Genomic DNA, 15,172 nt, shown 5'->3' on the forward strand with positions numbered 1-15,172 from the left:
TCCACCCTCTTTGGTTTATGCTCCTGTGTTGCATTTCGTGCTTCCTCCTTATAATTCTCAGATTTATTGGAGGTCCCACTAGAAGAATCAGCACCAATCCGTGCCTGTTCCTCCTCTACCAGCTCAATATATTTCGTTTCACCTTTTCTTTTGTAAACTACACTGTAATTTACAAAACAAAAGTTGAAAGGCTTGTTATGGTGGTTGTTGGCTTGTTATGGCTTTTTGCATACTTGATCACATATGGGGTTTCTAGTGCACTGAGTTGGCCAATAGTTGGAGAGCTTCCTATTTCATTTAATAAAGGAGAATTATAGGTAAACACTGAGCCTAACAAACTCCTTTTTATTAACCAACTTGATTTGCCTAAACATCAACTTAGGGTTTGGCTCTAAATCACTATTAGAATTATAGGTAAACACTACCCATAACAAACTGCCTTTATTAACAAACCGGCTTTATTAACAACCTGATTTGCCTAAACAAATTGGCTTTATTAACCAACCTGATTTGTGGCCACTTTGGATAACAGCTTTACCGCATTACATGTTGATATAATCCCCTTTGTGAGCTTGTTAAACTTGAAAAACCATTTTAAAAGTTTTGTTTTAGAATGTTTCACTTAGGCTACATTCCAAATAAGTTTGAGCCTTGAGGTATACGAAATTTATTTACTACAAACAAAACCTACGAAGCCTACAATGACAAAATGTAGGGTCTTTGCATGAGAAAGACAATATTTCCCTTTATCTTCAACCTATGTTTTGAATCATGGACCCTTCATTTGTTTTTTTCTTAGGGTTGTTATACTAACAAAACCATAATTTTTAAATTTTAACTCATGTGCTTCCTATATTTCATTTTGTTTTATTTGTATCATTTCTTCCATTTTAATACCAATTTCCTCTTATATCCTCAAACTTTGGCACCAGACCATCGTTATTCAATGCAAATCCATGAGGCTTTAATCTTTGGGAATCTTTTATTTCAAGTTAAAAAAATTCACTATTTTTACAATTTCTATGCAGACCATGGATTTTCTTCTACATATCAATAATAATAGCTTTGGCTCTAAACAATCCTTACAGGACAAATTGATATGCATGAAGTTTAATATTTGGATGATTACATTTACTTACTAAAATATGGTTTAGACTTATTGTCTTCAAATTTAAGTCATTTTTTTCTCTGTAATTTATCCAAAAAATTGGTATTAGCTACTATGTATGTATACTTGTGTCTTTATGGATAGAACATAGTAGTAGAAGGTGAAGGTTTCGAAGGTAGCTGTCAATTGTCATCCAACCACTGCACTCACCTACTACTGCTCTACTTCATGAAAAATAAAATCCTTTTTTGTCAAATCATTTTTCTTCTATTATTTGGCATGTATAACCTGTTAGAGTTTTATTGGAGAGTGGCATTTACTAACACGTTATGGAGTTAATTTCTTTTAGAGTTTTAATTACATCAAATTATTAGAATAAATAATTGATGGCTGGATCAGCACAATCATAGATTCTCCAATTAATTAATGCAACAAGTAACAATATTTACTTTCTATATATAGAACAATAAAAGGTTGATATAAGCAAAAATAAAAAGCATTTATCACCATCACACTTACATGGGCTGGTCTTGGTCAACATTCCATTCTACCTTACTTACAAAATACCAGTATTAGTTTCAGTCAAACTTTGACTTATTTGCAACTTAAAATTAATCTCCAAAGATAGCTAGACGCATTAACCATTAAATAGAAATCCGTCATTTACTTCATTCAGCATAAACATTGTTCTCACTAGCCTTTTGCCCAAAAGAACTTAAACTGAAACCTTGTTTCACCTCCTTCCACTATATTATACCATTTATATCCATCTACCTACTAAGAAGCAGGTTGTTTTAGAAAGAAATAAGTGTGATTGCTCTTTGGCACAATAAGATAGTATGAATGGAAAGTGACAGGACTGTGGAGCAGAATGCAGTCATGAGTGATCTAATTCAGGGGTTGGAGATAGCAAGAAAGTTGAAGGAAGACTTGAGTTCACCCTTCTTTGTTGACACTAGGGACTTACTACTGTAGAGGATATTGTCCTCATATGACAATGATTTACTTCTTCTAAGATGGAATGAACCAATGTCCATGCAACAACCAACTTGTACAAATTTCCTCACCATTGAGGGAAGGCGCTCAAGATCATCAGCAATTTAAACACAATTCAAAGAAAAAGTAAACTTTACTAAGAGGTTGTTAGTAGCACGCAGAAGTCAACTTATTATCAAGCAATAACTAAATCAGTATTCAGTTATATGTATGTATACTAACAATGGTGGCAATTTAATTTTGTTTAAGAAAGATCATGCCGAAATGGGCTGAACAGATTAGAGTGAAGATCGACAACGGCATTGAAGGTCCCCTTGAAGATTGTTACAGCTGGAGAAAATATGGAAAAAAAGACATCCTTAGTGCAAAATATCCCAGGTAAAGGAATATGTAATTTTTAAAAATTTGTCAGTAAAGACAAGAATTAGTTAACAATGGATTGAATTCTTACATGTTGCAGAAGCTATTGTAGGTGCACCTTCCGCAATACTAAGGGGTGACAGGCCACGAAGCAAGTGCAGAGATTAGAAGAAGATGACAATTTTGCTAAGAAATTTTTATTGCACAAACACACTGCTAAGAGTAGCTGAAGTTAAAAATAACATTGCATTATCAATTTATCATTATTAGTGAAAATATATAACTAAACAGCACATATTCTTACAGACACACAACACATAACACATACACAACATATATAATTTTTAGAAGAGTGTCAGGATCACACTTTATTAGATAATTGTTTTTAGAAAGATTTATTAAATAAGATGTAGGACCTTGAACATTTTTGTGTTTTTTAGTCAATTTCAACCAATAAAAATTCAAAGGAGTGAAAACTCATTGGATGATCAATGAGTTCAAGCCTGCTTCTGTAATGAATGTTGGTGGTCAAAGAAGAAAATGATTTTAGTGGACTTGTGTTGTACACTGGCATGTGTTGTGACTTTAGTAAATTTCTACAGTGACATGAGTTATGTTTCTAGTGGACTGATTCAAAAAGGGGTTGACAATTTATGTGTTAATTTTGTATAATGTGTAGTTATTATTAATATGAAATCAGTTTTGGTAGTTATATATCATACATTCACTTTAGTTAATTTTAAATGGTTATTATCAAATATCAACTAACTATGTGTGTTGAACAAATGTAGACAGTAGGTAAACTACTTAGGAGTTTCAATTTTCAAGTGTTATTGGTTGTCAAGAACATCATTTTTGGACTTCTTTAATTAAATTGGTTTTCAACATATGCAGGAATATTAGGCTATCTATAGGATATTCTACAAAACCAATTGTATTGTGTTCGCTTCCGACAAGTGCACCGGATCGCACAAGTAGTATAAAACGGTAAGAACCGAGTATCAAACTCTCGGGGAACTTGTGTTACTTGGTATAGCTATTTCAATGAATAGGTTTCTAGTGTGAAAAGAGATATGTTTACTATGAATAGGTGTGTAACCTAACTATTAAAAGGAAAATTACATGAGTAATGATATGTAAAGACAAATAGACGACACGTTGGTCTTCCTAATAGGTGCCTAATGTTAAAAGGATATTCTCTACTTAACAATGCTTATGCGTTCTATGGTGTCTCCTGAAATGCTAAACCCCGATTCCTCGTGATAGTCTAGCCTAATCCTGATCAAGCATCGTCCGTAGATTCCTCTTGTTGGACTAAACTCAGCCAAGACCGCATTAAGACAAACATACAACAACTAGGTTATCGTACCCCGATCCCTCGTGATAGTACGACAAACTAGCCCTATCCTATCAAGTTCTAAGAATCAGACCAGTTTCCACTGTTGAATGACCCTAACAAAGCATGCATGTACGTGATCAAGGTGAAAGCATACTAGAATGAAATACTGATAGCACGGGGAACACACAAAACATCATTAGATAGATAAAAAGATATTTACATCAAGTACCTACATGGAAGATCCAACAAAGGATTTAGCTTTCCATAACTGGGAAGCTTCCTTTACAACAAAGAGAAGAGAAAGATGACAGATTGCAGAAATACAAATAGTGGGGATGTCTCCTCCACCTCTAGGTCCTCACAATCACTCACAAACTCATCTCAAGCTCTCAGGACGGCTTCCTCTTCAAGCTCTGGTCTCTGCAGATCTTCACACAACAAAATCTCTCAAACTCTCTAGAACTTGGACCTTTCTCTCTCTAGAACTCTCTAGACATGCAGAAGCTTCAAGAAAAGGCCAAACTCCCTTCCAAAATTTGATTTCAGGCTTAAATAGTGGCTTTGTTTGTGCTCGTGCGCTTAGCGCAATTCTGAACCGCTTAGCGCGCATTAGTGAATTTTGGCTTAGCGCGGGCTTTTCTTGCTCAGCGAGTGGACTGAAGCTGTGCGCTTAGTGGGATGGCCCTTCGCTCAGTGAACATGCACAACTCATCCTTCTTCCAGATTCTTCCTCTCGCTTAGCCGAGGAATGTTGCGCTCAGTAGATGGCTCGCTAAGCCAACAGATTGGCTTAGCGAGAGGGTGAAAATTAGCACTTCACAAACTCGCCTAATTAACCTGAAATTGAGAGAAAATGATTATTAAACACACAAAATGGAAGTACTAAGTATTTATTACCTATCTTTACCCAAAAGTAATTACAACACTACAAAATAACCATAAATTGGAGGGGTTTGATACAATTTACACAGGTTTTATACACAAAATTTAGTCGTATTCATCAACTAACATATAGCTCAAAGAGCTTTGTCTCACACTTGGGTCTCTTCCCTACCTGAAACAAGAACCTTTGATCATCATATCCTAAAAACTAATGAACACAACACCCCAATTTTTTTTAGAAAACATTTATCCAATGACAAAGAAAACTACCTTAGCCAACCAATACTTTTCTAACAATTACAATGATTCACAACCCTTAACAACTAATAGTAGTAGTAGTAGTAGTAGTAGTACTCTTTGTCCCTTACAAGTTGGCTTATAGAAATCCATCATTAACCCATTTCTTTACAAAGCCTTTGATCATTTTCCCATTTAAAATGAACACCTTAACACTAAGGTTGGAACTGACAAGGTATTAATGGTCTTATTAGTAACATTTTCAGTCACAACCTCTTAACTATGAGTTGTATGCACATCCTAACATGTCAATCAAAACAAAGCCCTATTTATAGCATAAACAAATAAAGTATCTAGAACTACATGAACATTGAAAACATCCAAAGTAGTGCAAAACTATGAATGAACTAGTTGCTTTGTACCAAAATTCAAAATAAAATTGGATTTCAAGTCACTTCCCAATAATGAATGAGGAAATAATTGTAAATAATGTTGGCCAATATCTTGAGAGTGATTTGCACCACAATATCATCAATATAGTATTGAACACTATATATATTGAAGGATTTTGCAATTAATAGGACCAATTGCATCATAATCTAATAAATTTACTGACTTAAATATCAGTCATATTACATATGCCAAATGCTTGGGACCGATGTCTATGAATTCAACATTGAGTTCAAAATGTACCTGGTTAAATTTCCTAAAATCACACTGAAATGACAGCTGTGAAGTCTTTAAATCATAAGGCATAATTTCGTGGACCTTCTATTTTCCCTTCTGCATAAAAGGCCCATTACAAGCTGGCATTAATTATTTATACCAATAGTGGATACAACTAATTAACATTACTATCAATACTACTATATGTATAACTCACAAACATTGACTTTAATGCCCTATATGTACCTACCTAGGGGTAGTGATGCAATTCCAAATTAAATGATAACCTTCAGACCAATCTAAAAGCAATATGTATAGTATAGCATCATTCAAGGCTCATGAACACCACACTCAAGAAGCAAAAATATACACGATCCATAGTATAACATCATTTTGCCTTGTATATGTACAAGCTCATGCTTGCATATTTGCGTTTGTATTCTTTGCATTGGCGACTCGTGGTTGGTCTTTCCCTATAAGCTGCTGATTTTTTTTTTCTATTCACTATGACTATACTGCTATGAATTTGAAATGCCCCACGATGGCCAGAGGCTACTTGCCACTTCTTATGGCCTCCTATGAAACAATGACCATAATTTGAAATTAACAAGAGAAACAAAACAAAACTTTATTAACAGTGTTCATTTTCAAAAAAGTGGTGGGCTGACAAGAAAAATGTTTTAAGCTGAGGCAAGCCAGAGAAGTTTAGCATAATGAAGCATCCTTATATGTATGGAATCAAAATTTTCTTCTGGAAAGATGTCAGTGTCTTTTAGTACATGTTTGCTTTGGATTTATATACACTTATGATCCAAGTGGTTGCGTACTTTTAAAGCTATAGTATATTTTTTTGGGTCTAACATAAATAGTTAATCTTCAACTTCCAAACACAGCCACCATTATTAGGGTTATTTTAGAGCTATAGTATGTTTTGGGGTACTTTTAAAGCTATAGTATGTTTTCTTGCATCAAACGTATTTGTTCATACTTCAAAGACAAACAAAACATCATTCAACAATAAACACAAGCACCTACGTATAGTGAAAAATGGTATATTCCTCAACTGGAAATGTAATCTGTCAAAAAACATAAACATATAGACTATACAGTGGTAAAATGAAAGCATTTTACTTGGCGACAAAGTAGGGTTTATACCTTCAAGGTCGCAGTGTGGCAGAGGTGAAATCGAGATTCATCGTTTACTTCAAAGTTCAGTGGGATCTGCCAAAACCAAAGAAGACAACTAGTTCAAAAATATCATAAAAGATGAGCCTTGATGTGTAATATTTCTTTAATGAGAAAAATATAAATTGAATCTAATCCCTTATTCTTAGAGTAGAAGAGTAGAATTGATGTATTTTGTTTTTACTTTGTTAAGTAGAGTTAGTTAGTTAGTTATGACAGTTGTTGGTTTGTTAGCATGAAGTTGTTGTCATAGCTTTTGGCCAATCCTCACCTTACAAGTTGGTTTTATGGGGTTGAGTTAGGTAAAATGAACTAAGATAACTTAATGTTCAATCATCTCCAACATTATTTCAAGAAATCACTTCATTTCAAAGCTAAACACCAGTTGAATTCTTTTTCTTTAATGCATACTTACTCTTCATTATTATCAACTACTAATCCTAATTATAGAATTTATATACTTTATTTCATTAGTAAATAAATGATATAAAATATTAAAAAATGAATATTGATGGAACAATAAGGAAAAGGATAATCATAAAGACAAACTTAAGCAAACATAGAGAGAGAACCCAAAACACATGATAGTAATAGTACGATACAACATGACAACCACAACTAAAAGTAAAACAAAATAGCCTAACATGACACACAAATAACAAGCTATAACCTTAAAAAAAATACAAGCTAGAAATTAAGGCAAGACAAAGGATTAAAATAAAACTCAACAGAGCTAGAAATTAAGGCAAGACAAAGGATTAAAATGCAAGCTAGGAATTAAGGCAAGACAAAGCTAGAAATCAAGCCTCCATACTCTAAACTTCTTTATGTACTGCACCTAAGAAGTAAGAGTATAATGCTCCTTTTTTCACCCTTAAATATAATATGAAAATTAAGAAACCAAACAATCAAGCTAGAAAATTCATGTTCCTTTTGCTAATAAAAAAAGAATGATGTTGTTAACCTGACACATGTATTGCATGTGTGCCAATATTAAAGCTAGTTAGTGATGATAATGAACATAACCTACCTAGTAACACTAAATAGTTCCCATTCAAGCATAACCAAAGTCGAATGACAAAGTAAATTTAAGTTAAAGCACCTATTTTCAGGGTGTATTTATTTACTTGAACATTAAGGGGTACGAGACCGTTTCCTGTTCAATCTGTGTATGTTGAATTGCTTGGACTAGTTTGTTTTATAGCCATCTACTATTTGTTAATTGTGTCATTTTCTATTCCTTCTTTACATTAATTTATTTATCCACAATTGGTCGGCACAAGCATGTTTGAACAATTCAAAACTTGACTGTTGAATTGTAAGTTGATAAAACCAAACTTAAAAGTATTTCATGCATGCTTTCAGAAATTCTTTACTGCTTTGGAAAATAAAAGATATCTCTTATTTTGCGCCAATTGATAAAAAATTTGTAGCTCATTGTTGTGTGCTTAATAAAATGTTTTTGAACTAGACATGCTCAATATTAAATGGCATTAAACTTACTTAACAAACACAAGAATTTATTAGTAAGTTTCCAACAGGTTTTCAATCTTCAAAATTCGTTAACTTCCTTGTAATGGTTATCAAACTACATAGTCACAATAAACAAGTCGTGACTTATTGATGTTTTGGAATGGAATATGCTAATCTTGGCACTTAATTTATCTATTTGTAATTTTTGTTCCACTTGAACAACAACAACCACTAAAGAAACAAAACACAATGATATCTAATGAAGTTGTAAACCAAACAGATTTCTCATCTGAGAGGACCGAAACAAAACCTGAATATTCATGCACTCAAGTCTTCTCAGTAGTATTAGCCTCAATCAAACCTGAAATACAAAGCAATTATGCTCCTGGTTCTGTTCATTTTAACTCCACTTATGCTCCTAAGTCTAATAGGGAAAAAAAGAGATCAGAAGATGGTTACAATTGGAGGAAGTATGGAGAGAAACAAGTAAAAGGAAATGAAAATCTACCATGTGATTACAACTTCATGCACCCAAGTTGTCCAACAAACAAGAAAGTTGAGAGGTCTTTGGAGGGACATATCACTAAAATAGTATGCAAGGGAAGCCACAATCATCCAAACCCACATGGTAGAAAATATGGTTCTCAATGAATTCATCAAACTTCTTCGACCTGCACCAACTCTGGGATTTCTGATCAATGTGTGGGAGAGGAAGATGTTGAGAAAACATCATATACTTGTTATTCTAGAGGGGGCCGGGTGATGATGACCTTGGAAATATGGCCAAAAGATGATCAACAAATGGCACTATATCACTCTAATAACCTGATTTGTATTGTTAAAATGAAACTACTTGGTGAACTTCATTATTGTGTGACTAATTATAATTATAATTCTCATTATTTCATGTAAGGGGAGAATGAAAATGATGGTCATTCCTTTCCTTGTGCTGGGAGTAGAATTGTTAAGGAACCTAGACTTGTAGTTCAAACCACGAGTGAAATTGACTTTTCTAGTTGATGATGGATATAGGTGGAGGAAATATGGACAAAAAGTAGTTAAAGGAAACCCAAACCCAAGGTATTTCCATCTTTTAGATTTTAATAGAAGAGTTTAACTGTGATGTACTATTGGACCAGTGTAAAAAAAATTGATTGTGAATCAATCAAAAATCATGTTTGTGGACTTTTAAGTTAGTTATTAAAAAATCGACAAACTCAACATGATTTGTAATTGGATGATAGTATAAAAAAACATTTATATTATTCATTTATTTCAAAAACCACTCTTAATAGAATTGATTAGTCGTATGGTTTTAACTGTTACAATTTATATTATTACCAACCACTTAAGGCCATGAATTTTCCAAATATTATTTTTGCAGGAGTTACTACAAATTCATAGCCACGGGTTGTCCAGTGATAAAACATGTTGAGAGAGCTGCACATATATGAAAGTTGTCATTACAACTTATGAAGGGAAACATATCCATGATGTACCTTTAGGACGAGGAAACTCAAGCTATAGCATGAACAAAACTTCTATAAATAACAACACCAACACCAGCAATGTAACAACTCCTACCCCTATTAGGCAGTGACTAATTATTCTAACTTAGCAAGTTTCACAAACTCACTTCATTTTCACAAAGTCACCAACATCTGCAAGCCAAGAACCTTTTCCAATGGACTTGTTGCTAAGCCCCGGAAGCATCGAATTTTCGGCCAATGACCTGATCCTTCCGTCTTTTTTATCAAATAACTTAAATTTGGAAGCAGAACAACACTAGAAAATTACACATAAAAATATCACTGATATGTTTATGTATAGATTATAGGAATAAGAAAATCATGAGCGTCTACTAATTTTTCTGTACTAAGATTAGCGACTAGAACTACAACTTTGTAAAGCTTGACAAGAGTTAAGCCTTGTTTGAACTTTCAATTTAGTGATAGGAGAGACAGAAAACGTGTTCACCTTCAATTCTATTATTATTTCGTTGCTTTTGTTCAATTACTCTAACATTAATACTAGTTGTTGGAAATTTCTAGTTTGGTATACAAATGTCTACTCTTACTAGTTATGGTTACTTTGGGTTGTGTTGTTGACTATAAATTTTTCAATCAAAGTCCTTGTTTGTTAAAATTATGAAATAGTCAGTGACTTCTGATTTAGTCAGGAAAATGTTCATGGTGCTGAGAAATTTGTCTAACTCTAGAATAAATGCTAAATTTATACTTTCTCACACTATTTTATTAACAAATATTTTTACTATTAGATGGACCTCACATAAGTTCTACTAAACAATAAATGAAAACAAATAAGAAATGAAAATTTAGTGGACTTCCTTTCATTTTTCTCTAACAAAGTATATTAATGTGATGTTAGCATTCGTTACTTCAATAATTCATATTATTATTTAATAAAAAAAATCTAGTTCCAATGTTGGATTCTTTCAATCACTCTGTTTATTTGTGTGTTCACCACTGTATTATTTTCTACTAATTTTGTCATTAAAGGGAAAAGCATTATACTTCCTTATTTTGTTTCAAAACTATAGATGCTTAAGGCTAGTGTACACTCATTAATTAAAAAATATATGTTTAAGACTGATTCCTTTAATGTATTTGTTCATCGAGCTTGTTCTTGGATACAATAAAGCCCTTATTTCTGTTCTAATTTTTGGTTTCCTAACAAGGTGTAACTTTATAATAAAAGCACCATAATAAATTAAATATTAGTAGCATGCCCACTTTTATTTATTTGAAAACAAAAGTATGAGCACCATGTTGATTCTCATTCCAATTCCAACCAACAGTCTTGTCCATATAAAACATAATTTCCGCCATTCCTCAAAAAAACAAGAAACCTAAATGGGAAAATGCAGATGTTTAAGAGGTGGGAAACAAAGACTAAAAAAGAGGGCAGTTCATAAAAAAGAGGGAAGTTCATAAAAGGGATGAAAATGATTCTGAATACAGTGTTAGTCACTGTAGTATGCCATGGTAAAAGTCCTTTATAACCAGATGTTGAATGTACTTCAACGACATGTTTATCCCTAACAGGACCAAGATGGGTGCTTTGTAATGCTCCTCCTTAGGCATTGTTATTAAGCTTTCTTTGTTTCATGAATAATCCTGATGAGTTCAGCTTGTGGTGGCTGGTTGGCTGAAGTTCTCATCTCATAAAGTGGGGAAACATAGTCTCTTACAAACCATCTTTGCGCTTGGGGCAATGATGCAGCTAGTAGTGAGGTTCTAACCAAAAAACGTCCATTGCTGGTTGAAAACTATTTCCAAACCCCCTATTGGGTCTGGGTTCACCCTAGGCCTTTGAGAATTTCTGGAAGGGCTTCCTCATGGGCAAAGCCTTACAAACTGAGTTAAAAAAAATTTCTCATAAATTGAATCTTACATTTTAAATACAAAGTACTATTCCCCAAACAGGCTGAGATTTTAAAAAGGGATTTCTAAAAAGGGATTTCTAATTAAAACTTAGTATATGTAGGGTTTAAACAAACACAAACTCACAATGTCAGCAAATTCATAAGCATGTTGCAAACACCAGCCACATATGAATGAAAGCTATAACAAATCAGGGAACAACAAAGAAATTCAATTTAGGAACATGAACACATTCGTACTTACTGCACAATGGCCAGAGGCAGCTGGAAGCAATAAAGGGAATGGGCTAGCTGTGACGGTGGGACGAGACTGAGATAGACTACCACCACGGCCACGACGAGCTTGCGACAAACTTCAGAGGTCACGACGGAGCTTGTGGTAGACTGTGGAGGTCACGACAGGGTGAAGGGCGAGAGTGAGATGTAAAGGCACGTATGTGTTCGAAAGATTGAAAAGCAAAAAATTAAAGTAATTATAAATATGAGACTTTAGACAAAGGCGGTTTTCAAAAAACCGTAGTAGTCAGCTTAGAAACAAAGGCAGTTTTATATGTAACATTCACATCCCGTCGTTAATGCCTTAAAAAAGTTTGGTATTAATTTCAAAAATGTCACCATGAGCTTTACTACATCGGTTTTTTTATAACCGACGAAGATGAAATGATGTTGAATCATACTTTTGTAGTAGTGTGTGGACCCATGAGGGGAAATTGATTTGATTGTCCCCGGTGTTTGGTGGCCTAATTGGTTGGCTCATGTCGGTTCCTTGACCGGTTGCTAATTTTGCCATGGTTTGCTCTATTTTTGTCATCCCTTCGTTGTCTATTTCGGTTGATGAGCTTGAAGGGAATCCTTCTTTGAACAGTGGCTTCTTGGCACACGAAGATTCTCCCTTTAGCTTTGGAAAAGTGTTTTCCATTTCGGGATCAAGAGGAGTTAGAATGGTCGTTTTGCTTCTTGTACCTAGCTTGTAAGCATAAAATAAAAATTTGGAATAGATGTGAGTAGAGTGATTAGTTTAATTAGTTTAAACAATAAAAATAAAAGATTGTCACATTTTCTAAAAATTAACTAAAAGAAAAATATTAGATCTAAAAATAAAAGTAAAATATCCCAAGTACTAAAAAATAAAAATCAGAAAATCAAAGATATATTTTTAATTAAAATTTTTGAAATTTTTTATATAAAATATATAATCTAAAATTAAAATGCTAATTATATCTAAATTTACTTAAGGAATAGTTAGCATTTTAATTAAAGAAAAAGATAATAAAAATAGAAGATGTATTTATTTTTAGTTTTTTTAATTTTGTACACTAGAAGATAAATAAAATCTAAAAATTAAAAACTAATTATCCTATAATGAACAAAAAGTTAAAAAGATATATATTTTTATGATTTTCTGAAAATATTTTAAATAAAAGGGAAATAAATCTGAAAATAAAACTACTCTAATTAGATAATTTAAGATATATTTACTAATAGACAAAAACAAAAAAAAATGTATATATATATATATATATATATCTATTTTTGAAATTTTATAAAATCTGAAAATAAAAATTATATATAACTACTCTATTATTCTAAATTATATTAGTTGGTAAAGATATATTTAAAACAAAAAAAAAGCAATATATCTAATATATAACTAACTACCTAAATCTAATTTAAAAGATATATACACCTAATGAAATCTAAAAGATATATATCCCTACTCTATTTATCTAATTACAATCAATCTACACCTAATAAAATCTATTTACAATTATCTATAACTTGTGAATCATATTCATCGGGCTCGCCGCCTCTGGATGACAAAAGGGTGCAGAATGACCAAATTTTGTCTCTGCGTGCCATCGGACACGATTGTGTCTGAGTGGCAAAGGGGTGTGGAATGACCAAATTTTGTCTCCGCGTGTCATCGGGCCCGCCGCCTCTGGATGACAAAGGGTGCAGAATGACCAATTTTTGTCTCTGCGTGCCATCGGACACGACTGTGTCTGAATGGCAAAGGGGTGCGGAATGACCAAATTTTGTCTCTGCATGTCATCGGGCCCGCCGCCTCTGGATGACAAAGGGTGCAGAATGACCAATTTTTGTCTCTGCGTGCCATCGGACACGACTGTGTCTGAATGGCAAAGGGGTGCGGAATGACCAAATTTTGTCTCCGCAAGTCATCAGGCCCGCCGCCTCTGGATGACAAAAGGTGCAGACTGACCATTTTTTGTCATCATCAAAAAGGGGGAGAATGTGAATGTATGAATACATGATTTTGATGATGCCAAAGAAGAATCAAACAAGGTTGTTTCAAAGGATAAGCATTGCTTCAAGATTAATACAAGGTTGCTTCAACAAACAAAGCCTTGCTTCAAGATTAACTCAAGATCAAGTCTTGCCTCAAAACAAAGTGTTTCCAAGACATCCAAGGCTCTGGTAATCGATTACCAGGCAGTGGAATCGATTACCAGAAGATAATTTTGAAAAATAGTTGTTAAAAAGGGTTTTGAATTTGAATTTTGAACCTGTAATCGATTACCAGATATTTGTAATCGATTACCAGCAATGGAACACTTCAAATTCAAATTCAAAAGTTATGACCCTTCAAAATATAACTGTGTAATCGATTACCAGAAACCTATAATCAATTACTAGTGAAAAAATTCAGAAAAAGCTTTTTGAAAAGACACATCTCTTCAAACCATTTTGAAAAGGCACGAAGGGCCTATATATATGTGTGTCTGATTTCAAAAAGCAAGAGAGAGATATTCCAATAAAACTTCATTGTCAAATGCTCTCTCAACAACTCTTGGGCAAGCACTTGCAAATCTATTGAGAGTTCATTCAGGAACTTCAAATTGTATTATCTACTCTATAGGAGAGAAATCTTTCTGTTCTTTTCAGAAAGTCAATTGTAATCAAGAGACTGGTTGTCTTTTGAATTGTGAGTTTCCTGAACACAAGGAAAAGGGATTCCTTGGGTGTTCAGAAGTTGTAAAAAGGATTTTTTACATAGTGAAAATCTCAAGTGGGTTGCTTGAGGACTGGACGTAGGCACGGGAAGTGGCCGAACCAGTATAAATCAAGTTTGCATTTCTCTCTTCCCTTGTCTCATTTATTTTATTGCAATCAATTTTGTCTTGCATGTTTAAAGAACATCGATTAAATTGATTTCTGCTTCTTCTCCTGCATTTTGAGCCTATCATTTAGAAGGGGGTTAAAAGTTTGTTAGTGGGAATTTAGAAACTTAATTCACCCTCCCTCTTAAGTTATTGAGGCCACTTGTCCAACATAACTATTTACAATTATTTACTAGTCTATTTACAAATATTTACAAATTCTTAATCAAATAAAATAAAAATCCATTTATTCCCCGACAACAATACCAAAAACTTGTTATGGTTTTATTTCACATTAAATTCAACTTTTAGGCCAAGTGTAACCCAATCATGATGTAGTAACTGAACTATTGTCCAATTCGTCTTCCAAAGGAATAAATGAGGGATTCCATGTAATTATTTAA

At 33.4% G+C, this 15,172-nt stretch overlaps 1 non-coding gene and 2 pseudogenes across 1 annotated transcript; all 3 read left to right on the forward strand.

Annotated features, from left to right (window-relative positions):
• Positions 1–1,951: 1,951 nt before the first annotated feature.
• Positions 1,952–2,694, forward strand: LOC100782373 (probable WRKY transcription factor 53; annotated as a pseudogene).
• A 5,777-nt stretch (positions 2,695–8,471) lies between these two features.
• On the forward strand, positions 8,472–10,035 carry LOC100782911 (probable WRKY transcription factor 33; annotated as a pseudogene).
• A 1,427-nt stretch (positions 10,036–11,462) lies between these two features.
• Positions 11,463–11,616, forward strand: LOC113000029 (U4 spliceosomal RNA). The gene has a single exon (XR_003265302.1). It is a non-coding gene; the product is annotated as a U4 spliceosomal RNA (small nuclear RNA).
• The last annotated feature ends 3,556 nt before the right edge of the window (positions 11,617–15,172 follow it).

Source organism: Glycine max, chromosome 17, assembly GCF_000004515.6.
Source record: "Glycine max cultivar Williams 82 chromosome 17, Glycine_max_v4.0, whole genome shotgun sequence".
Lineage (NCBI taxonomy): Eukaryota > Viridiplantae > Streptophyta > Magnoliopsida > Fabales > Fabaceae > Glycine > Glycine max.